Raw genomic sequence first — 26,497 nt, 5'->3', positions numbered from 1 at the left:
GGATTGTCGAGATGTTGCAGAATGCAGTGCAGACCCATATTGACTGCATCATCCACTAACTGGTTCTCTCAATAAGTAAACGTAAGTGGGTCAATAAAGGAGCTGTGATGTCCTTCAGATGAGCTAACTCCAGTCTGTCAAAGGTCTTCATGACTACAGATGTAAGGGGAACAGGTCTGTAGTCATTCAGTCCTGTTATACTAGATTTTATGGGGACTGGAATAATTGTGGCTTGTTTGAAGGATAAGGGAACTTCATACTGTACTAATGATTTATTGAAAATCTGAGTAAAGACAGGGGCGAGTTGATAAGAAGAAATTTTTAAGCAAGAGGGTGAGACCCCTATCTGGAGCTGTTGCTTTCTAAATGTACTATCCTTTAAAAAGCCAAAACATGTCTTCTTTAGAGATAGTTAATGTCAGGTTGAATGGGAGAATGTGTATGGGGGAGGGTCTTATCAGTCTGCACACTGAGAGGGCTGGCAACAACATCATTTATATTCTGGGCCTTACCAAATCTGCAGTAAAATGCATTCAAATTGTCAGACAGCTGGTAATTTACTGCAATATGGGGCGATGGTTTCCTGTAATTTGTAATATTTTGCAGTCCTTTCCACAGTGATGCAGGGTCATTGGCTAAAAAACAATTTTTCAGCTTTTCAGAATAACTCTTTTCAGCCAATCTGATTTCCTTTGTCAGTGTGTTCCTTGCCTTTCTAAAGAGTGATCTATCCCCACTTCTATAGGCAGCTTCCTTGGCTTGACAAAGCTGCTTGAGTTTTACAGTGAGTCATGGTTTGCTGTTGTTAAATTTTAACCAGGTCTTAACTGAGACACACATCTTCACAAAAGCTAACATAAGATGCTACTGTGTCTGCCAAATTATGTAAACTAGCAGCAGTATCATCAAGACACTCCAGTCTGTACAGTCAAAGCAGGCTTAAAGCTTCAACTTTGCTTCAATAGTCTACCTTCTCACTGTATTTATCACAGGTTTAGCAGATTTTAACTTATTCCTATAAACTGGGATCAAATGAATCAAACAGTGGTCAGAGAACCTCAAAGCTACACTAGGGACAGAACAATAGGCATGTTTTAACACTATATAACAATGATACAGTGTGTTTCTATCTCTGGTAGGGCACTTTATGTGCTGTATTAATTTGGGAAGTTCATGGCTGAGATTTACCTTATGGTTCTTACTTTCATACTTGGCTCAGAAACATGTCTGTTCTATAGTCCTCACGCATGCTGTTTGGAGAGGCTGCTATTCTTCATCCCCACCAATTTCCTCTTCTTCCTGAGGTACTAGAGTCCTGAGTGTGCCCTTGAATTCTTGTGTTTTGCCTCTAGTCAATTTCCAGATCTCTCTCTATTCAAACCCCCCCCCCTTTAGACCCATTTTATCTGTGCATGAGTCTAAAACTCACACCATAAGAGTAATGACTGACATTGTTAAAACCCTTCTTTTGGAGGGAAATCATTTGTTAAAAGACTCCTAGGATTTTTGGGGTGGATAAAAAAAATGTATTGAATACGAATATGGATTCCTTGCCATTAATTTTCTTGAACTCTTCTCTTGTATACCAATAGAGAAGAGGATAGAATTTTTCCATGATAGGTTATTAATGATGAAGTTTTTAAAAAAAAGATGAGATTAAACTTACAGATGAATGCATGTTAACAGTGTTAGAAAATAACTACATTTTTTTTGAGGGGGAATACTTTAAGCAGATATCAGTAGTTGCAATAGGTGCATAGTGTGGCCCTATGTATGCTAATTTGTTTTTATTTGTCTGGGAAATAAATCATGTTTTTAAAAATCAACATTTGAAATATTGTAAAGTTTATTTATGCTTTTCAGATGACATATTTATTTTATGGGATGGGTCAGATGAATTAGTAAGTGAATTTCTTGGTTATTTACATTGTGCTATTATTTTTTTTTTTAATTTTACATTTTATTTCAGTAAAGAGAGGATTAAATATCTTGGCATCACTACATATAAAACTGAAGGATGTTTAAAATATAATACATAATTATACATATATGAAACCAACCTTTAATAATACATTTTACCAGCTCCCATCTTTTGAAACAAAAAAGAAGCCTATTTAAGGGAGAGGCTATTGGATTGGTTAGGATGGTTTCTGATTTGGAAACCTTACTTTCGGAAACTGATAAGCTAAAAAATATGTTTTATGATAAGGGCTACCCAAAGCAGTTTATTGATCTTAGCGAGACCAGGTACAAGACATTACTTGGTATCAGGCTAGAAAATGTCTCTGAAACTATGACAGATGATAGTTCAGAATACACCACAACTACGATTTTGGAATATAATAATGAACATAAGGAGATTTGAACTATCGTTAAGAAAAACTGGACTACGCTTAGAATCAATCCCACAGTTTTTTCAGTTGTCAGTAGCCAGCCTAGGTTTGTTAGTAAGGCATCTAGGAATCTGAACAGCATTTTCGAAAGAGATGAATGTGGGAAGTTTGAGATGTTTTATGGGAAAACAATGAAATGTGGACATTGCAGACAATGTTCATATATTTTGTAGGTAGATACTTTGATTATTAATGGTACCCCAGTAAAATTCCTAAAAGGAAATTGTAGCACTACAGGGGTTGTATAACTTGCTGAATGTAATAAATGCTCATCATTCTATGCAAGAAAGACTGAAAAAACATTTAGGATAAGGATTTATGAGCATAACTATGAAATTTCAACTTGTAATGGTAATCGTGCCCTATATAAGCAATCCATAGCATGTACTGAGTTTAATTATTTTTTACTTTTAGAATTTTAGATAAAGTATCCATTAACCTGAGAGAAGGAGATTGGGAGGTAGAGTACAGTGAGTTAGTATGGCGTTTAAAATTATATGTGGGTACACCCCCAGGTTTGAATAAACATATTTCCATTAAACTCATATTAAAAATGAAAGCAGCCAAACACTGACTGCAATTGATTTTTATATATGTATATATTTACTTCTTCAATGCTTTTTTACAAATGTTTTTTATAAATGTATTTAGCAACAGTTTTAGGTTTAACACATCTATTCATTCATTCATTCATTTATTTATTAATTCCATAAAATGTTCATATGAATCAACTACTTTTTGTATTTGTTTTATGTTGTTACATGGAATAATTTGATTTATTTTACATACATCCACTCATTTATCTATCTATCTATCTATACACACACACACACACACACACACACACACACACACACACACACACACACACATATATATATATATATATATATATATATATATAAAATACATATTTATTTAATCATGGCAACATAAGCTATATATTAAATATGATATATCAGACATTTTATGATTATATAATCTTGGGAAAAGTAAGGTTCATATTTGTTTTTTTTTAGTGTGCTAAGTGTTTAGTATTTAGTTTGGATATTAATCAGTTTGGTTTTTGGTTATACCCCCTTAAAATATGGTCATGGCTTAATTATTGTCTAAATTGAATGATAATTTTCAATTGGTAAGTTTTTATATAAGGAGGAGGTGTTTGATTGATGTTTGTTCCGATGAAGTCTCCATTAGTATTCTTTTGGGAATCAAAAGCGCTAAACTTTATGACTTGAATTTTGTGACATGAATGCAGTTATTTTATTTTGAATAAATTTGTTTTTTATCTCAATACCTGGTTTTGTGTTTACAGTGGTAGTGTTGTTGCCTCACAGCAAGTGGTTCTCCTGTTCGATTCTCGGCTGGAGTGTGGGGAGTGCCTTCTGTGTGGAGTCTGCATGTCCTCCCCGTGGTTGGGTGGTCGTTCGAAAGAGCTGCGTAAATGGGTGTGCCTTCACTGAAGGTTGAACGTCGAGCTGGCACGTCGGCGTTCGTCAAAATCTACTGCCAATCATTAGCGGACCAGAGATCCGCTGTGGCAACCCCTAACCGGGAAAAGCCGAAAGACAACAACAACAACAACAACAACCTGATTCTGTGTTCCTGTACCTGGTAGCTCCCTTAATGAATACTACCTTTGTTGGTTTTAATAAGCAAATAAGCCATGTCCAGATTTGTGCTCCTCAACTGAACTCTGATTTGTGGAGCAAAGAGAAAAAAATAAACCCCTTCTTTACTTTCATATTTGTAACAAGCAGCTGTTACAGTTTATTCCACACATGGAGCTCTAAATTACTTCAGTTCTGACTACAAATCAAATGCCAACATTAATTTCCTAATGTTGGCATTGCTTGTTAGACCAGTTGAGATCTGCCAGTCATGCCTCCTAACACTTTGCAGCTGGGATGGATGCCCCCTTTGTTTAGTCCTCTCCGCCACCTGAGGACATTGTGTATCCCAGGGTGTGTTTTATGCAATAAGAAGTATGAAACTGTAATGTATGGTTTTATTGACTGACTGTAATAGTCCATGAGTTACAAGGAATTGATCAAGTATATGAGGCAAAATCAGGGAACTTGTGTAAAATCAGGGATAGCTAAGGAGCCAGGAAGATCACTTTTTAAATATTACACAGTGTGACTTAAAAGTTAATAGGGTACCAGGTCTAGCATCATGATGCAGCTTCTGGATAATAATAAGAAAGAAACTCTAATATCTGGCATAACTGACTGACTGCAATCGTTCATGATTTATGAAGGCAAGGAAAAAATAAAAAGGTTACATCAGCAGGGTTCTGTAAACTAGGGGACAGGTAATCACGTGCGCACACGTGCGCCTGCATGTGTGTGTGTGTGTGTGTGTGTGTGTGTGTGTGTGTGTGTGTGTATGTGTGCATGTATGAAAATAAGTGAGAGAAATGCCTCTGCAAACACAACAGATGGACTGCCAGAGGTAATTACAAGAGGACAGTGCTGATTAGCACTAGTGGTAACACCACTTGATTCAGAGACCTGTAAATTAGTTGATGAGGTCTTTCCTCATTGTAGCTAACACGTATCTGATTCATATTTCCCTTTCATGAGTGCAGGGGGCTTTCTCTGGATCTGACCCATTGCATATCGCATTTGATTAAATATCTTGTTGAAACATAAGGTACTTTGATCAGATAATAGATATGGTATCACTTTCACTTTTTTCCAATTTGTTGCTTAATTCATTGAAGACATATGTTCTATCTATTTTAATCTGTGTCTCAGATGTATATGAATAATTTATCATTTGTAATGAATTTGCCTCATATAATCAATAATGACTTCACCCAGTTTCTGTGAACATTTGATGGCATCAGTATTCTAGGACCTCTGTTTGCACTTGTTATCGTCTTTGTTCACAATACAATTAAATCCATCTCCTAAAATACAACTGTCATTCATGTTGTTTAGTAGAATTTAAAGATTTTTTTTTCATTCAGTTGCAAGATCTGGAATCCAGTACATATCTGCTAATATTAAAAGTGTATTTTGATATTTAATAGTTAGTATGTTGATATTTAATAGTTATCATATAAACCATATCTACAGTGCTACTATATGATGGTATTTCTATCATAACAGCTACCTTCCTCTACTGTATTGCTGGTCCATTTCTATTCTGTAAGAATTTGATCTATGCACTATTTTATAGCCACTGCTTAGATTATTAATATTTAAAAATAATGATGCTATATTAGACATAGGGTGAGATACAGAATACTTTGCCACATTGTAGTAAGTGAATTTGTGTGACTACTGGCCATGTGCAGGGAGTATGTCATACCAAAGCACACATACCACTAGTTGTAACTGAAGAGTAGCACAGTTGGGCATGTTATTTGCTAATGTTCATATAATAGCATTGTAATAGGGAATATTATTAAAATGATCATCCTTGTATATGTAAATAAGGCAAATCAAGATAGTGGAATGATTCAGGAATTTATAAATTGGACTTGACAGCCATTAATTCCTGGAATTCATGTTATGGGATATGCCAAAAATGTTAGAAGTTGCCACCACATTATATAATGTATATTTCAAACATTTAATTGCACCCACAAGCCACAGCTGTCAACGTCATAGCTTCTGGAGTTGACATGTCGTCCAACTACACTTAACTTATCAAGCACTCCATGACACCAACATGGTTTCCCACAACTGAATAGAAAGGGGTGACATGAAAACATAGTAGACATAGTGTGTCAGTTTCATCTGCAGCCCCATAGCAGTTGTGAACAACCCATCCCAGTGGAGACCAAGGTGTTTTGGCTTTACTAATACTAGATATAGAGACCTTCCATTAATCGACTGGGGACATAGTGAAGGTCTCCCAGTCATTTTGCTTCAAGAATACTCCATCAGTTCCACAATATCATGCTGCACAATGTGGGGAACAGATCTGGTTTCCACATTCCACTGAGAAAAGAAGCTAACATCATGCAAGACTCTATGACGCAACCAATTTCCCTGAAGTTCTGGGAGCCATAGACTGCACCGACACTGAAATCAAGGCCCTTCCTCGGTTGATGGGATGGAAATCTATGGAAAGCAAAGATTATCACTTCATTAACTGGCAGGTAGTCTGTAATGTACAGGTTATCAACTATAATGTGCATTCAGGCCATCCAGGCAACTAACATAACTGCCACATATGGGACCCCATGAGATTTAGCAATGGTTTTTACGGGATGATTTACTCCAGTGCCAATTTATCAGTAATGATGGATATGCTTTGGAACCCTGGATGATGACAACCATTAGACATACCCAAAATGAAACAGAGCAGGGGTATAACTCTGCACATTTACATACCAGAAACATAACTGAGTGTATATTTGGGTGGTTGAAGGCATGCTTTTGCTGTCTAGCTTCATCAGGGTTACCCTGCGGGAAGGTCCTGGCACTTGTGCAAAAATATTTACAGTCTGATGCTTAGGAAGTAGATACAGAAAGGGGTCCAGTTTCAAGAGGAGGAGGAGGAGAACTCAGAACACCAGACAATGGAGGCAGAACTAGATGAGGAGCCACTGGAGGAACCAGATGTAGATGATGACTATGCTAGATAGAAGTTGGCAGAGTATGCTGGGATATGGCAAAGAGGCAACAGTTAGCATGTAGCTTCAGTTCCTAGGAAAGATTAGTAAAGGAGATATACTACATTAAAATGGATGCATACCATTCTAACAGCAGACTGTGCTCACCCATACATAGTCTGACCACATTGTGCATCAGACATAGGCAACCAAAGTAACAATGTACAAAGGGCAAGGCACAGTTATCATCACTTACACAGAAAGTGAAGGGAGTACAGAACTACACAAGAGCTAAGCAGATACATAGACTAAAAATAAGGAATACAAAAACACCAGACTGTGTTTACCCATGCATAGGCTGGCCACACTGTGCATTAGAAAATGTCAACCCAAGTAACAGTGTACAAAGCACAGGGCACAGTCATCATCAGCTGCACAGGTAAAGAGGAGCACATGTCTGCATGATTTTGACAGGGAGGTGTATAAGTAAGGAGGAAAGGTAGGAGAAAGAGTGCAGGTGTGTGTGTGGACTGGGATTAAGAGAGTAGGGACATAATGGAAATTGTGCTTCAAAGGTCAACTGTTTCAGGAACTGTTTGTGCCTGTGTATATGTGTATGATGTACTGTTACTATTTGTGCAGAGACCATTTAGCTTTTGGTACACAGCCCCAGCAGTAAGTGCAGCACTGTGTGTTGATCTGATGAACAGTTCCAGGGAATACATGGTAGAGGGTTAAACATCTCATGATTGCATCCACCGATGAGTATTTCATATTCCAGGAGTAGCACTAATTGTACCGCACTCATGGCTAGATGTTGACATTTTGCATGACTGTGATTGATGTCTGTTGTCAGACATACAACTGCTACAACTGCCATGACCCTGGTGATGCCCTTTTCTGGATGGACACACTCACACAACTGATGTAGCAGTGAACATGCTAGTGTTAGGTGAGTGTGCTCTACTTCATCCATGGCCATGATGACAACCATCCCTAGAGCACTGGTGAAATGGCATCATAAATGGAATCATATGATTGGCAGGCAACCACAACAGGACAGGGCATGTTCCATAAGGTGATTGAGTATATCAAAATATTTCCACATGTGGGAACGTGCTCTCATGGAGGCCACCAAATACATCCAGCATCAGCTTGACCAACTCTGCTATGGCTTGATGGTACTACCCTGTGCTTCCATTATGGCCCTGCACATATGCTGGGTTACATCCAGTGACACTACAACTTCATAGAAGGACTAATAACCATGTCTCCAGTGAGGCACACTAGTCATCCCTCCGTGAGTCTTCCCCTGCCCAATGGAGCTGCCAGCATTTCAAGATATGTGTCCAGTATTGGATGTTGCACATTCCTGAATGATGGGGTCAATAGTAATCTGCACAGCATACATTGTATTAAAGTGCAGTATGTGTTAACAAGCTTTATATACCCAATGACAACAGTCATAACAGTAAACAACTGCCAACCAACACCAAAGGGCTGTGAACCAAAGTAAACGCTGCTCGAACAAGGAGGAAACTCCAAACTGTTTATTCACCAAACAAAAACGATAGTAGCAAGAGATACACATAAAATCCAAAAATCCAAAAGTCGGTTAAGCGCTTTCATCTGCTTGTACGGCAGATTTCATCAGAACCAAAAAAATGTTACAGGTGTATTCCTATATAGCGATTTTGGCGCCAAATATCACTTAATATACCTTAATTACATTGCTAATTGCACCACAATATTCAAAATTAAGTTATATACACTATGACTTTTTATGCATTTTTATGCATGTGTTTATTCCATCTGTTGACGTCTATGTTTGTTGTCATGTCAACCAGTTATAGTTTCACTTGAGACACTAATATATACTATATATACATTCACCAAATATTTACACATGCATTCTGCTATTACTATTTATGTTGCTTATATTTATCATATTATTATATATTTATTATCAATATTTATTATCAGTTTTTACAAATAATATATTCATGAATTACATTATTACATTAATTCTATTTATTTAATTAATACACTTTCCATTTCACAATTCATGTGCAACATGTGTATACATTATGTACATATATATATTTTACATATACTTCACAATACTTTTCAAAGTTTCAATGATCAAAGTGGTGCTCTACAAAATTTTAATTTTAATTTTAACTTAATTTTGAATATTGTGGTGCAATTAGCAATGTAATTAAGGTATATTAAGTGATATTTGGCGCCAAAATCGCTATATAGGAATACACCTGTAACATTTTTTTGGTTCTGATGAAATCTGCCGTACAAGCAGATGAAAGCGCTTAACCGACTTTTGGATTTTTGGATTTTATGTGTATCTCTTGCTACTATCGTTTTTGTTTGGTGAATAAACAGTTTGGAGTTTCCTCCTTGTTCGAGCAGCGTTTACTTTGGTTCACAGCCCTTTGGTGTTGGTTGGCAGTTGTTTCGTTCATAACAGTAAACAAGACAGGACTCAGTGCTTTTACTACAACTACTCCTGGATTCTGTTTTCACACATGCACAACACTGCATGAATTGTAGTTTGTTGCCATACTGCACAAAAACATGTACCTGTCATGGCACTATACCCCCCAAAAAGATGACAACCCCTAACACTATTTGCATGGTTGCACCTGTAAGCTACAACATATGGACTCATACAATATTACTGCACTCAGTGAAATCATCAAGGAAACATAAATTGCCATGATGGCACATTATGTCAACCTTTTGGATATACATTTACTTTTCAAACAAACGGGCTTCAATAAAATCATCATTCTGCACTCTTTCCACAGTGTTAGGGAATTCCTGAATTGTAAGAGGTTTATTTACCTATATGCACTCACATTAGCCCCTGTGAAGCACATTGAGCATGCAACGGTAAGTCAATGGCCCCTACAGGACTATGAAAAAAACAGTGGAATATCGCAGCCTATAGAGGCACTAAATGGCAAAACCTCTCTACTGTTAAACAAGATGCACTTAGTAGGCACATTCCATGACACTACTCACATCATCATGCCATCATGCCAGTCCACTATCTTGTGCCCTAAGCATTGGTGTCACTGTGACTAACTAGCTATGCTGCACATCATATGTCAAAACATGTAACATGTATGACCGTGAGGAGGTGACCAAAGCTGCCTAGAATGTGACTTATTGAATGGTCATGGCTTCCATAGGCACTGATGTTAGCAGGGCTGTCTGGAGGTGCAGCAAGGACAGTTTTAACATATTGTGGATATGACCAAAGCTGCAGTATGTATTTGTTGCACAGAGACGACCAAGAGTGCCTGACTGGGGACACTTTTGAGGGTCCCTACTATGAAGTGGATGCCTGGTGTAGTCTTACCAGGGCAGTGTCTGATACTATTGGCATAGCCCATTCTGATGAGTGGTGCTGGCACTATGGTGACCTGAAGAGGTGCCATCCTGACCTTCTTAGCGAGTGGAAAGAAAGGGTTAGAGCAAGGGTACCGGGGATGCATTGTAAATACTAATACTGGCTGACCGGTCAGTATATTGTACTATATGTTATATATATAGTAATGGACATGCAATTTATGATTTCTTTATATTTATTTGTTTTGAAGCTTGGGGGGCTATTGTGGACCAGTCTTCTGTATCATAGAACAATGGATAGATTCTTCAGATGAAAGGGTTTGATGGTTGTTACGTACCATAATTTTGAGCACATTCAGCATGTAGCTGTCAGTTTGCTGCACACTGCCAGAGTCTGTTCTTGCAGAAGCTTCACTGCTTAGTTTCAGGATTAACTGCTATGCAACACAACTGCATTTGATTCTGCATATGTTACATAGATATGCATTTCACAAACTTAATAAGTGACCTCAGCATTGACAGTTTTCATAACACGTTTAGTATAATGTTTTACTGATATTACATATGTTACAAGGGAAATAAAATGTATCACCCTGGTAGCAATGTTCTTTTACAGACTAACAAGTTAGAATCATAGACGTGGTAAGATAATATTTGCTATCCTTTGGGACTTGCACACAAGCCCTCCAGCATAATGTGCTGGTGTTACTACAACTGAAAATACAAGATCCTCTAGAAATATAATTATTGAGTTTTCCCTTAAGAAGCTTATCCTTAATTTACAAACACTCACAAAGCCCTCTACTTAGGTACTGTTAAAATTATAGAAGTGAAGACAATACATACTTTTTATTTGGGACTTGATCCACTGGATTGGAAAGAAACTCTGGATAGGTCAGTATTGGGTTTTCCCTTAACAGCCTTTCACTTTCAGCTAGGATCACCCCCAAGCACTGTGACATCTAAGTATAATGAATATTTTCCACTCTCACCCTTCCCTTTCTTGCTATTCTTTATGTTTATTTTGTGAAGCTTTTTTTCTTTCTTACTTTCTTAATTTTATTTCCCTCCATCTGTGTTGGCATTTTCCACAGCAACTGCCAAGGCTGTGGCAATGAAGCAGTCATTTTTATTTTATTTATATTTGTTTAGTGGGGTAGTGCACCGATCGCAGTGGTCCATTTGCAGGCACAGCCAGGGTGAAGAGGATCAAGGATATACTACCTGCCACCCACTAGTTCCAACCTGCCCCTTTTTCCAGCCCACCAGGCTTTAGGCCTCTCTCCCCATTGGATGCAGTGGGGGACAGACATGATGTCTCCCCGGTGGTCTCTGCTGTTAGATCTCAAGAAGGTAGTGCCATTGGTCCCTCCAGTAACACTGCTAGTGGTGCATACTTCTCAAACTCTCAGTGAAAGAAATCTGGACAAAGCCAGAAAAAATGGGGGGGGGGGGGCAAAGGCCAAAGGAATAGGGACATAATTTAAATATTGCTCCTATAAACTTAGAAAGTTGCTCAAATAACGGGGTTTGCATTATTATGCATTTTCTGAAGGATATAAACACTGAAACTCAAATGCCTGTCATTATTTAGTATTATTTAGTGAGTTCAATCTTCAGTGATTTGCCAGAAAGCCACACATTTTATGAGGAACAGACCAAAAATATGAGGCAAACATCTGGACATTCTGTGAAAATCTGTACAGTTGAGAGGTATGTGGTGTATAGCTTGTCACCCACAGGGAGTTGGTGGAGATGGTGGGAGAGTTTCTTGAGCAGCATCTGGAAGGCTACATCAGTCACCTGGACAGAATCTTTATGTGAGTTAATTCAGGCAGATCCCAGTGGGTAGGGTAGCCAGGGTATTGCACAGGCAGTGTAATACAGAAGGGTATACCCATCCTATTCCCCATCCTGTTGTTTCCTTTTCTTGGGTGTCACTTCCCCCTGCTTTTTGTTGTCAAGTCCTACCCATCATTGCTGTATTTCCATTGTCTGTGTGCACCTTCCTTGTCAATGTCCTTGTCTCTGTTTATGTGTCACTCCTAGTAGTCCTTGCCCTCTTGCCATCTCTTATATTTGTCTTAATATCATTCCCTATATTTCATTTCAAAAAATAGCCGTCTGCCCCTGCATGAAGGTATATATCATCCCCCAATCCAATTATTACCTTTCCTGTTTTTCTTGTACATGTTCCACTTCTTGCCAAACTAATTTTTCTTACTTTCATATGCAACCATTGCACCCCTATTAACAGTAAAAAAAAAAAAAAACAGATTTAGACATTGCTACTGGTTCTTTCATGCAGCTAGTAAGCCTTCCCATTACGTTCCAATGTTGCATATCTGTCTGCACTTTAGTATGTTTCTTCATATCCATCCTAGCTACAATTGTGGAACTTTTTCTTTCTACATGAGACCTGTCATTTCCATTGATAGATGTTCTAATTTTCAGTAGTATGAAATTCCACATAGTTAATTGATAATTGCCTTTGGACCACATTGAGCTATGAGTTGTATCCACAGAAGGCATCACATAAGTGTGCTAAGCATGTTTTTAAATCCCAGGGTCTGTTCATTTTTTAAATACTGATACCATTGAAGGGATATGCAGCTTTAATTTTAAGTCCCAAGCTATCAAAGATCTTTAAGTATTGTTTGCAAATTCTATTTATTTTATTAAATTTATAACTAACTATAATATCTGAAATTGAAGAACAAAGTGAAAGACCAATATCTATCTATCCATCTTCCCCCTCTCTCTTTCTCTCTCTATATATATATATATATATATATATATATATATATATATATATATGTGTGTGTGTGTGTGTGTGTGTGTGTGTGTGCGCACGTGTGTGTGTGTGTGTGTGTGTGTGTGTGTGTGTGTGTGTGTATGTATATGAATGTATAATCGAGTTATCCAAACATTGAACACTTGTCACACACTCAAAGCTGTTCAAATTCATGATACATTGAATGAGACAGATTTGAACAAAAAAGAAATCTACTTTTGCAATGAGATCACAATACAGATCCCCATTGTACAGTGATATCGTACAACAGGAAAGCCAGTACGCTTGATCAGTTGATATTTGATCAGCTGTAATGGTTTTTTTGCAATTCAACAAGTTAACCTGTCAAGGATTTGAATGTAACCCATATCTATAGTTATATTTATATCTATCTATCTATCTATGGTTAAATAGGTAGTTATATATACCTACCACAAATCTCCAGAGATAAGGCATCACATCAACTCTTTGTAGTTCATATTGTATTTTATGTTACTTACTTACTTTTTATTTTGCTAACTCGGGTCATCCATTTATCATTCACATATTATGCCATCCATTTATCTTCTTTTTCCCTCTTTTTTCCATGTTATCTCTTTTCTTTTTTTCCTTTCCTTCTGCATTCCTACCCTTGCTTCCTTACCTCCCACTTCTTTACCTTTTTCTTTCTTCCTCCATCTACTCGAGTGTGTGTGTGTGTGTGTGTGTGTGTGTGTGTGTGTGTGTGTGTGTGTGTGTGTGTGTGTGTGTGTAGGAGGGGATTGGGATGGCTGTCATACTACCACACACCCCAAGAGTAATGAGCAAAGCCTGCAACACTGGCTCAGAAGGACAACTAGTCACCAGAGATAAGTCTAAACCAGTGGATTAGGGGGACCACTAGTCACTAGGAATAACTCTAAAGAGATAGGATGAGGAAACACTAGCCACTAGGGATAACCTTATACCATTGTGCCTCACTGGCACTTTCATATAGCATGGGTCATAGGGTACCACTGGGAAAACTCTTACATCTAGTACCTTAATGGCAGTTAAGCATAACGGGGATCAGCAGGAAACACCAGACGCCTTAGAGAACTCTTATATTTCATGCCTTAAAAGCACTTAAACATAACAGAGAATTGGGAGGTTCTAGACACAAGACACTAGACAAAAGAAAGAACACATTAAATATATGCCTTAAGGGCAATTATATAAAAAAAAGAAAGAGGATGCAGGATGGGGGAGCTATTAGATGCCAGGGATACAAAGCATATCTTAAAGGGACTAAAATGGATTTCAATGATGAACCCTCCCGCAGTGGATACTAATCCTCTGCACTATCACTAGATTATGGAGATTTAATTTGAATAATTTATAAGACCAAAAAAGGTAAATGACAATGGAGGAGAAAGGCTTTAAATCCTACACGCTTGTCACCAGAAATATCAGCATTAACCCATTAATTGTACACATCTATGAACCTATATAGAAAGTTCACCCCGAGGATCACTCCAGTGGCTCTACTTGATAGAGGCACCGGGAACTAATGGTGGCATTATGCCAGTGCACTTCCATGACCTAGGTTTGTAAAGGCTCCAGGGCCATTGGCCTAGTACACACCTATGAACCTATGAACCAATTAAAGGATAAGTTAATGAAGTAAGTGTCTTTTTTTTTTTTTACTATGTGATGAGGATCATAACCTTTATTCAATGCCTGCAATAGTTCCTGACTGAGTTACAAGGGAGAGGGGACAAGTCATCTATAAGCATACCTCTCAACCTTCTAGTGGAAGAAATCTACATAAAGCCAAAATTAAAGGAGAGACAAAGACACACAATCAGGGATGCATTTTATGTGTCCCACTTCTGAACTTAGAAAGTAGCTCAAAAAATTGCCATTGCACTTGTATAAAATTATTGAATATCGAATATGAACTGTGAAACTGTAATGTCTCATTAATGAATGACTGCAATCATCCATAATTTGCGAGGTCAGAGGAAAATACATTGGGGATGTTCTGACAATACAGTGAAAGGTATGGGGTATGTGGCATGCATGTGTGGGTGGGTGGATATGTGAGTGTGTGTGACGGTATATGTTTTACTTGTGCATTTGTGTGGGAAAGTGAATTGGGGTTGGTGCCTGTCCTAATATGGTATATTTGCCGCCAGTGAAAACTAACATAGTAAAGCACTGATTAGCCCTAGCAACACTTAACAGTGATAAAGAAACATGCAAATTATCTGTCAATGAAGAATTTACTCATTGTGACTAATTGTATCTGCATTGTGGAAAGAGGGCATTTTATTCTTTCTGAATTTCCAAGTAGACACTGTTTATACTTATAAACTATTCTAATGTCATCCTCATGACATCCCTGAGACCTCACCAAAAGATCTTACAAGTTCATGTCCAAGTATTGAATTGTTTAGTTCATTAAGATTTCTTGCTGTCTAAGAAAACTAAGCCAAGGCCCCAGCAATGGAAAAGCACCCTCCTCAGCCTCGACAGGAAAATAAGACAACATGTCAAATCCTCTGAGGGAAACGTTGAGATAAATGTAAGAATCACAGCCAAGGATAACCATAAGGCCTTTTACAGATATGTATGTAGCATAAAAGGTAGGAATCAAGCTTGTGTCAAACTAGTGACTAAAGGTGTCACACTGATCCTACAGTGATAGCAAACCTGCTAGCGGACAGATTTGGTGAAACTTTCACTCCCTTATCCCCTCCAAAATGATCACAAACCTTACCCCCAACACCCCCGCCCCACCCTACATATTCAAAGAGCAGGTCATTAAAGCCTTGTTTAAAGCAAAAAGCACAGCCTCTGTGGGACCAGACAGCATCCCAGGCTGTCTTCTAAACAAACTAAAATATGAACTAGCATCACCATTAAGTACCCTATTCAATCACAGTCTAACCACAGACTTTGTTCCAATAGAATGGAGAACAGCAACAGTTACTCCTTCTTAGAAGTTCAGGCCAAAACTAAGGGGCTGTGCCTGACCAAGTTTGTGGATGACTGCAGACACTGCAATTATTATATCCCTAAATGATGTCAATATACATCATGGGGGTTTTAAGTGGACCAGCGACTGGTGTCTTAGTCATGGGCTCAAAATGAATGCAAAGAAATGCATCATCATTCTCTTCCATAAAAACAATATCCCACCACACAATCAAATTAACAACAATACCCTATGTACCTACGAAATGGTAAGAGATCTGGGATCACAAGTAGACTGCAACCTTAGCTTTAACCACCATGTGTCTACTGAAGTAAGGAAGGCTTTCTACGTATCTTACTTGATTAGCAAAGGCATCACCTCTAGAGCAAAGGAGGTTATAACCCCTCTATACTCATCACTAATCAGGCCCATAATTGAATATAACACCCCTTTTGGCATGTACCGTATAAAGCACCTGCAGCAATTGGAAAGACCTCAGAGGTTTCTAACTAAAAAGATAAAGAGTCTCCAGCACATGCCTTACACAGACTGACTAAAATCCCTGTCACCATACTCAATATTGTATAGACTTTTTAGGGGAGACTCATTTTATTTATTTATTTGACATTTGTTGACTGGGGAAGTCTGACTGGGTTGGGAACCCATTTTCAGGGGAGGGCCGGGGAGAAAAGCTCCACAAAGTATAACAATGAAAATACAAATAAAAATAGAAAATAGAAAAACATTTTACAAAGATGCAAAATAATTAAACAGCAATAAAAAAAATTTACAAAATTGATGTGCAGTGATAATTACAGTTCAAAGGAAGAGTAGTTTACATATTATAGGTGGTTTTAAAGGTATAATGTCAGTTGAAAATTGTCTCAGCAGTATATATTTCAATCCAAAAGTGCAAGAATTAAGGTTCACACAAGCCATACATGTTGTTGTTCTGGTTACAGTGTTGCAAAAGGCTGGATAAACAACAAGTATAAAGAAGTGTGTAATTCACAAAGGGAGCCTACTGGGGTTTTAGGTAGACAGCAGGTAGATCTTGGGAAGATGAGGAGAGAGAAGGAGGAAGGTAAAGGTTTGGGTAAGTACATTAGTACGATTGAAGTGTGTAATTCACAAAGGGAGCCTACCGGGGTTTTAGGTAGACAGCAGGTAGATCTTAGGAAGATGAGGAGAGAGAAGGAGGAAGGTAAAGGTTTGGGTAAGTACATTAGTACGATTGAAGTGTGTAATTCACAAAGGGAGCCTACTGGGGTTTTAGGTAGACAGCAGGTAGATCTTGGGAAGATGAGGAGAGAGAAGGAGGAAGGTAAAGGTTTGGGTAAGTACATTAGTACGATTGAAGTGTGTAATTCACAAAGGGAGCCTACCGGGGTTTTAGGTAGACAGCAGGTAGATCTTAGGAAGATGAGGAAAGAGAAGGAGGAAGGTAAAGGTTTTGGTAGGTACATTAGTACGATTGAAGTGTGTAATTCACAAAGGGAGCCTACTGGGGTTTTAGGTAGACAGCAGGTAGATCTTAGGAAGATGAGGAGAGAGAAGGAGGAAGGTAAAGGTTTGGGTAGGTACATTAGTACGATTGAAGTGTGTAATTCACAAAGGGAGCCTACCGGGGTTTTAGGTAGACAGCAGGTAGATCTTAGGAAGATGAGGAGAGAGAAGGAGGAAGGTAAAGGTTTGGGTAAGTACATTAGTACGATTGAAGTGTGTAATTCACAAAGGAGCCTACCGGGTTTTAGGTAGACAGCAGGTAGATCTTAGGAAGATGAGGAGAGAGAAGGAGGAAGGTAAAGGTTTGGGTAAGTACATTAGTACGACTGAAGTGTGTAATTCACAAAGGAGCCTACCGGGTTTTAGGTAGACAGCAGGTAGATCTTGGGAAGATGAGGAGAGAGAAGGAGGAAGGTAAAGGTTTGGGTAAGTACATTAGTACGACTGAAGTGTGTAATTCACAAAGGGAGCCTACCGGGGTTTTAGGTAGACAGCAGGTAGATCTTAGGAAGATGAGGAGAGAGAAGGAGGAAGGTAAAGGTTTGGGTAGGTACATTAGTACGACTGAAGTGTGTAATTCACAAAGGGAGCCTACCGGGGTTTTAGGTAGACAGCAGGTAGATCTTAGGAAGATGAGGAGAGAGAAGGAGGAAGGTAAAGGTTTGGGTAAGTACATTAGTACGATTGAAGTGTGTAATTCACAAAGGGAGCCTACCGGGGTTTTAGGTAGACAGCAGGTAGATCTTGGGAAGATGAGGAGAGAGAAGGAGAAAGGTAAAGGTTTGGGTAGGTACATTAGTACGATTGAAGTGTGTAATTCACAAAGGGAGCCTACCGGGGTTTTAGGTAGACAGCAGGTAGATCTTAGGAAGATGAGGAGAGAGAAGGAGGAAGGTAAAGGTTTGGGTAGGTACATTAGTACGACTGAAGTGTGTAATTCACAAAGGGAGCCTACCGGGGTTTTAGGTAGACAGCAGGTAGATCTTAGGAAGATGAGGAGAGAGAAGGAGGAAGGTAAAGGTTTGGGTAAGTACATTAGTACGATTGAAGTGTGTAATTCACAAAGGGAGCCTACCGGGGTTTTAGGTAGACAGCAGGTAGATCTTGGGAAGATGAGGAGAGAGAAGGAGGAAGGTAAAGGTTTGGGTAAGTACATTAGTACGATTGAAGTGTGTAATTCACAAAGGGAGCCTACCGGGGTTTTAGGTAGACAGCAGGTAGATCTTAGGAAGATGAGGAGAGAGAAGGAGGAAGGTAAAGGTTTGGGTAGGTACATTAGTACGATTGAAGTGTGTAATTCACAAAGGGAGCCTACCGGGGTTTTAGGTAGACAGCAGGTAGATCTTAGGAAGATGAGGAGAGAGAAGGAGGAAGGTAAAGGTTTGGGTAAGTACATTAGTACGATTGAAGTGTGTAATTCACAAAGGGAGCCTACCGGGGTTTTAGGTAGACAGCAGGTAGATCTTAGGAAGATGAGGAAAGAGAAGGAGGAAGGTAAAGGTTTGGGTAAGTACATTAGTACGATTGAAGTGTGTAATTCACAAAGGGAGCCTACTGGGGTTTTAGGTAGACAGCAGGTAGATCTTAGGAAGATGAGGAGAGAGAAGGAGGAAGGTAAAGGTTTGGGTAAGTACATTAGTACGATTGAAGTGTGTAATTCACAAAGGGAGCCTACCGGGGTTTTAGGTAGACAGCAGGTAGATCTTGGGAAGATGAGGAGAGAGAAGGAGGAAGGTAAAGGTTTGGGTAAGTACATTAGTACGATTGAAGTGTGTAATTCACAAAGGGAGCCTACCGGGGTTTTAGGTAGACAGCAGGTAGATCTTAGGAAGATGAGGAGAGAGAAGGAGGAAGGTAAAGGTTTGGGTAGGTACATTAGTACGATTGAAGTGTGTAATTCACAAAGGGAGCCTACCGGGGTTTTAGGTAGACAGCAGGTAGATCTTAGGAAGATGAGGAGAGAGAAGGAGGAAGGTAAAGGTTTGAGTAAGTACATTAGTACGATTAGTGGCAAGTTTGTAGAAAAGAGAAAAGGGGGGAGCTAGACTGAACATTATAGGGGTAGCTGTGTTGATATGGAACAGGGGCAGATGTTGGTGTTTAGCAGATTTTTTTTAGTGTGAGTTTGAAGTTCTTGTGGTTAGGAATTGTCCTGATGCTGCTTGGAAGGGCATTCCAGAGTTTTGCTACGTTGTAGGAATACAGACATTGACCAGCTTTTTTGATAGGTCTGTGTAGGGTTACTAGTTGTTTGTCTTCAGAATGGAGATTTCTCTTGGGTGTGTAGACTTGGAGGAGTGAGATGACAGCTGGGCATTTATCAGTTTGGTATATAACTTTGTGTGCCATATTAAGTTGTAGTTGGTCAAGGAAAAGAGAGTTTTAACCAGTTGAGGGATTTGAGAGCAGTACAGTGGTGTGTGTTGTGTGGTGCATTAACAGCAAATTTTGCAATTTTATTGTAGCATGATTCTAGTTTATTTTTAAGGTAGTCTGAATGTTTGTATGGGAGCACCGCAGCAAAGAGAAGGAAGCAGATAAGTAGAAGCTAGTGTGGTTTTGGTGGCTGGGTTCATGAAATTTGTGTGCCAATATAGCATTCCCAGCTTACAGTGAGTTTCTTTGATAGCATTGTGAATATGTAGATCAAAGGAGATGTTATTGTCTATGGCAACTCCTGGCAGTGTGGCTTGGGTAACAACTTCTAGTTGAGTATTGTTTAGAAAAGCGATCCTTAAATCGGATGGGATATTATTTGGTGTGGAAAGGAAAAGTTTGTTTTATTAAGGTTCAGGAGGAGCTGTGCTTTATTTATCCAGGTCTTGATGGCTTACAGGGCCATCTCTGACCCAAACCTGATGAATTTGCAACACATCTGTAAATCAAACGGGACTAGAGCTACCCATTCCAGGGACCTAAATATGGCCCGCGGCTTGGACAGGAAGTGATAGAGAGACATATTTGTCTCCCAATGACTGCAGCATCTTTGGAATAGACTGCCTATTCATGTGAAGCAGAGCACCTCTATGACACTGTTCAAATGGAACCTGGATGAGTGGATGGGGCACCATAAATTCTTATCGGGGATAGCACCCACAACCTTCCTGGACATGGGCAGTCATAACTAAATACAATCCTGGGTAGTGACTAGAATATCTATGGTATTACATTTTGATGAAACAGCTAGGCTTGAAATTAGTTCTGGGTCGATAACCTAGAAACCACCTATGATGCTATGACCTCCTAAAGAAGAAGGTGTATAATAAAAAATAATATATATATCAATGTGTCTGTCTGTGCAATAGGGTGGTACATATACTACCAGTATGTGTAGGCATCATATAGTTATTATTATTATTCATATTGTTCACTCTTTATAATTATTATTATATTGTTCATCTCTTGTTAAGTACTTAATGAATACATCTCTCTCTTGATACACACACTAATGAGACAAAAATTCAGGTGGCTCTTAATATTTTCATTTGATTGACCTTTTTGCTATTGCTTTAGGCTTACATTTGATGGTTTCATGTTTACTAGCCTTAAATACTAGCATACTGGACTAGAGCAACTATTAGTTGGTTTTGAAAATGTTCTAAATATCCTGTTGTTTATTACTACTATATCAAAATGTGATCCCTTTTAATTGTGTTTTGTTCTTTGGGTCACTTTTTTGCTTCAAAAAAATGTAGTTCAGGAGTACAAAATGGTTTTACATTGCAATATCAAGTGTTCTGTGTACTAGCTATTATGCAGTAATTAAGCCTCAATGTCCATGCTTTAGGATATTATCAGATTAAGAGAACTTTGTGTGTGTGTGTGTGTATGTGTGTGTGTGTGTGGGTGTGTGTGTGTGTGTCAGATATAAGCATATATTTATTTATATATATATATATATATATATATATATATATACATATATATATATATATATATATATATATATATATATATATATATATATATATATATACATGCACATACATATATCAGTGCTATACGAGTTATATTAGTGCCATTCAAAAAAAATTGAATAAATTCATATAGCTATCTACCTATATCTAGATAGACAGATACATAGAGGATTATACATATGTAGAAATGTAGATATAAAATGTTCAGACCAAATGATGCCTATGCCTACACATATATACATATGTATCACTATAGATATAACAGGATTAGATCAAGTGATACCTACATATCCTGGTAGCATATACACCATCCTACATGCACAGACACACAGTTACGCACAGACACACACATTCTCACATACTTGCACACACATAAACGCACACACACACACACACACACACACACACACACACACACACACACACACACACACACACACACAAACACACACACACACATATACACTCTTGCTGACACACAAAAACACAAAGCCACTTACATAGGCACACACATACACACACACACACACACACACACACACACACACACACACACACACACACACACACACACACACACACACTCACACACACACACATATACAATCACATTCAGGAATCCAAAACCATCACACACACACACACACACACACACACACACACACACACACACACACACACACACACACACACACACACACACATACACACACACACACACACACACACACACACACACACACACACACACACACACACACACACACACACACACACAGCTATCCATTTAGCTGCATTCATTCCCCTACAAACACATACCTGTATACATACACAGAAATATACTATCAAACCCATGGCTCCTCTTTACCTTCTTGTACCATGACTACTCCCACAGGAGTGAATGATATGTACTGTCAATAGTCAGCATTCACTGTTCCTTCCTAGAGAAAAAAAAAACTTAGAAGAGAATAACTCTGCTAGTCCAGAGTTGCAGACATTTCCTGAGATCACATAGCTAATTAGCATCAAGCAACACCTCAGACGTCAGCATTAGCATGTGTTTTCCCCAGCAAGACTACTTTCATTGGTTTGGTCCCTGCCCTGAGAAAACCATAGCAAAAGACTGGTCTTTGAATCAAAAGGGCTTACTGTAATGTGGAAACCTAAACCTTCAGAGTCAAGGCTTCCTCATTGCAGTAATCCTTACTGAATTTCAGGATATGGCCATTTCTATGGATAGCATTTCATGACAATATTATTTATATCATATTGACTTGGACAGCACAATGGTGCAGGGATTGCATTGTCACTTCACTGCAAGAGGTTCTCCAGTTCAATTTCTGTGTGGAGTCTGCATGTCCTCCCTGCATCTGTGTGGGTTTCGTCTTGCTGCTCCTCTTTCTTCCCACATTACAAAAACATGCATCTGGAGCGTTTCTCCCTGGGCCAATGCTGAAAATTGGCTTTGTTCCAAGTCGGACATTCCTGATAAGCAAATGTTCAATAAAATAAATAAATAAATTGTTACTGATTCAATACATAACCAATAAGTCTCTTTAAAAATACAAAAGGTAGCAGAATAAGAAAGAGAAACACATCTAAAAGTAGTGAAATATAGGAAGTCCATATTATTAGGTATGATTACATTCTAAATTCTGTATATCAAAGCTGTATAAAATAGTTTTGTTAAATTCAACAAATACAAATAAATCATATTGTAATTATATTTGTCAAATGAGCTGTCCAAATTTTTCAGAAGATAATAAATAGTGATATTAAATTCACCAACATGATAACCTTTTGTGAATGGACTTGTCTTACTCTATGTAGAACTGCAAAGATATTTTAGTTATACATTCAGATGCTGGAGATGTGAGTTTATAGTAACAGCAAGCTGGCAAAATATGTTTTATGAAAATATAGTTATGAAAGAATTGTGGACACATTTCTAAATATTTACATAACCATTCTGATCATATAATGTCATTGTATTTAAACATTTTGGTATTACTTAATGATGCAATTACTGGATGCATTCAAGAAAAATCCATATCATCTGCTTTGGTGCCTTTTAACAATAGCTAGGAAAGTAGAAACAAAAATATTTATAAAAATGAACCATTTTTGATAATTTTTGGAACAGAGCCACTGTTATTCACCAAATCCAAATCAAGACTATTACATTAAGATGAAAATCATTTTTTAATTGCAAATACCAAAGTTGCAGATAGTATAAGGAAAATATGAGAATGATTCATCATGATGAAAGAAGCTATATTATGTATTTTAAATTAACATATTAAAGATTTAAAAACCTGGATCAGGTAGAACATATGCATGCTGTGTAAATAGTTGCAAAGGCTACATATGTGTTGTTAGTTGTGTGGTTGTTACTATTATTATTATTATTATTATTATTATTATTATTAAGGTTTCCATGCAATTGAGTTGGTAAACTATTATATTGTTATTTTAATGAAAACTATGAAACAAAGGCAAAGGTACTCGACCATTACTACTGATGTCTCAGCCCAAACATCCTAGCTAACCATATTGAATGCTTTTCTGAAATGTCAAGCAATGCACTGCTTACTACTGTCAACTTCTTCCTTTCACCCCAGGTTGCAGTGTATAGTCCATCAACAGTTGCCTTCCACTGATCTTCCTATCCCAAACCCTACTTGTACCAGTTCATCAATATTTGTGAAAACTTTCTCTAGTCTAGTCACTAGTATTCTAGCAAACATCTTCATATCAGCATTGCAGAGATGAACTTTAAACGTTCAGGATCATAAAGATACCCCTGCTCTTTTAGTAGAACCACCACCATTGTTTTATCAAGAGATTGTGGAAATGTCTTCTCTCCAGGATATTGGTAAATATAGTTGTTACTTAACCCCAATCAATAACCCATTTGTCTTACAAAAGTCCATAAGAAACTCATCTGACCTGTCCAGCTTATCCATTTTCAAGTACCCAATATCCTGCCCATTCCATATCACCCTGTTCAGTATCTACTTGTATGCATCACTCAGCACCTTTTAATTGCACTCCTTAAACTCCTGTTCGTCTCTTGATAACTGCCTATGCATTTTGATATAACACTGTTGTAGGGTACCCACAATATCACATTACTCTCCGATTCTCATCCCTTCCCCCTTTCAAAGCTGTTATTCTCACTAGCTGATACTAATATTTCAGTTTCCAAGCAGCTTGTCGTCCACCTTTCCACGAGCCAATCACCTTGCATCTCTCTTCTACATGGATTCCATCCTCCCTTTTTCCTTTGTCTTTTGTTTGATCCTGAAACTATTCTTTCCTTCCCCAGACCTTATTCACTTCTCCCTCACAATTCCCATCTGCAATTAAATTTTGTTTTCTAATTTTCATATCTTCTCCCTTTTAAATCTCGTATAATCCCCATCTGGACTATTGTTTGCCCACTCTGCCCGGCATTCTGCCCCCTGCATATTCCCCTAGATATTCTTTGTCAACACTTGTTCAACCATATATTTCACTCACAATATTCTGTCCTTCCTTTACATTTCCATTACCTCCACCTCTAATTCTCTACCCCCCCCCCCCAGCTTTGTTGATATTGGTGAGTACGTAATGCAAAGCCCTGTATCTGTAAGGAAATGCTGGAATAAAAAGCAAGCTATGGTGACTGTATTTATGTCTTGCCCAAAATGCTAGAGCAACAGTACTCACACAATACTCATAAAGAATAAGTTAGAGTAGAAATGTGCAACAGTGGACTCTAGACTAAGAGGTTATGTTTTTAGAAGGAGAATAAAGAATGGCAGAAAGATATGGTCATCTCTAAGTCATTTTGTATGGGCATATTTATACCAAGAAGCTTAACACAAAATCAGAAAAACTAAAACCAGTAATGTATGCAATTATAACTTACCAAGGACAGTTGCACATCCTTACAAACAAGCACCCATTCATCACTATTTCACAGGGAAAGCTAAGAACACGTACTTAAATTAAATGAAACCTAAATGGCATACAACATGACACCACTTGTTATAAAATTAAGGTATCACAATTTCCTGATTATAACGTTTCCATCCTTATCTCAAAAAATGAACAAAGTAAAACTGTTAGTGGCTCTTAGTGTATACTCCGTACTATTTTCCCACTTTTCCTTTTCAGAAAGCAATATAAAACATATACTGAATACAGTCTTAAACCATCCCTGCATATAATCCATTCTTCATGTGGGCTACTTAAGCTGTACCAGGTGGCTTGAAATTGTAAATCATAGCAAAAAGCAGTGGATAAGTATTTCAATGGAATCACCTTAGAAGGATGTTATTTCAATATTTTTATTTTCTTTTGGTGTATTTCTGGTCAACAACTTTACTCCATCCTACCATATTCATAATTTCTTGTCCATAATCTTTAATCCTCTTTATAAGATTTTTGCTTATCTGTGTTTGTACTGAAAGCAAATCTGTGCCCAACTAACTGGTAACTCAATTTACTTGCATGACATCACATTAGACAGCAATCAAAACCAAAAAGGTACAGCCACCACCCCAGTAAATTCACATCCTAGATTTCACCACAGCTCATATCTATCTCATGACTGTGGTTTTTCTCCTCTTTACTAAATATAATGTATCATCACACACCCATAACTCACATGCACAATTTAACTTCTGTATTAATCTGTCCCTCACCTATTACAGGCTTAAACCCTTAAAAGAATATGTTGTATACTCTGCCTCCATCCATTTAACATACTTATACACAATAACCTCCACATTCTACAAATGAAACATCCATATCTGAACTGGTGGGTGGGGCAGTCTTAACTCACTTCCCTGTTTATAAGTCATTGTTCTGTCAAGACGTTCCAAGCCTCACTAAGTCGACAGAATCACTGGTGATTTGGGCCAAAAGGTTATGACACACAATAATACAACCTTCCTACCTTAACATTTTAATCAGAAAATAGTTCATTGAAATTGCCTCAGAAGGTATATTATACAATTTATA

The sequence above is a fragment of the Protopterus annectens genome, chromosome 3.part1, assembly GCF_019279795.1.
Source record: "Protopterus annectens isolate FY-2018-M chromosome 3.part1, PAN1.0, whole genome shotgun sequence".
NCBI classification, from domain to species: domain Eukaryota; kingdom Metazoa; phylum Chordata; order Ceratodontiformes; family Protopteridae; genus Protopterus; species Protopterus annectens.
Note: the sequence above shows the minus strand (reverse complement) of the source record.